The sequence below is a fragment of the Octopus bimaculoides genome, chromosome 6 (assembly GCF_001194135.2).
Source record: "Octopus bimaculoides isolate UCB-OBI-ISO-001 chromosome 6, ASM119413v2, whole genome shotgun sequence".
In the NCBI taxonomy this organism is placed as follows: domain Eukaryota; kingdom Metazoa; phylum Mollusca; class Cephalopoda; order Octopoda; family Octopodidae; genus Octopus; species Octopus bimaculoides.
Window position 1 is genome coordinate 104842785 of NC_068986.1, and position 462 is coordinate 104843246.

The window sequence follows — 462 nt, forward strand, 5'->3', positions numbered from 1 at the left end:
ATATATATATATATATATATATAGGAAACCTATACATACATACATATATGAGAGAGACAGGGGTAGAGAACAGGGCAGGATAAGATGAGAGAAACAAAATGCGATATATATTTATACATAGATATATGATGTTTATATTTTATTTATAGCGCTTTATCATACCCTTAATTCGTTCGCTCTCACTTTATCATTCTTTCTTTCTCTCCTTCTTTCTTTCTTATTCAGTGTGATTTTGTTTTTACCTATTCAATCGTTTCTCTCTCTCCCTTCGTTATCTCTCTCTCTCCCTCTTCCTCTCTTCCTCTCCCCTCTCTTTCTCTCTCTCTCTCTCTCTCTCTCACTTTCTCTCTTTGTCTGTGTCGTTCGCTTTTTCCCTGTTTATCTTTGAGTATCTCATCTTCCTTCTCGTCGTCCTAACACTTCCAGTCACTCTCGCATCCTTTCTCTCTCTCTCTCTCTCTC

General features: G+C 37.0%; 1 long non-coding RNA gene across 1 annotated transcript in view; it reads left to right on the forward strand.

The window, feature by feature from the left end:
• Positions 1-462, forward strand: part of LOC106878675 (uncharacterized) — a 397850-nt gene that overhangs the window by 44898 nt on the left and 352490 nt on the right. The gene's annotated exons all lie outside the window — the stretch shown is intronic.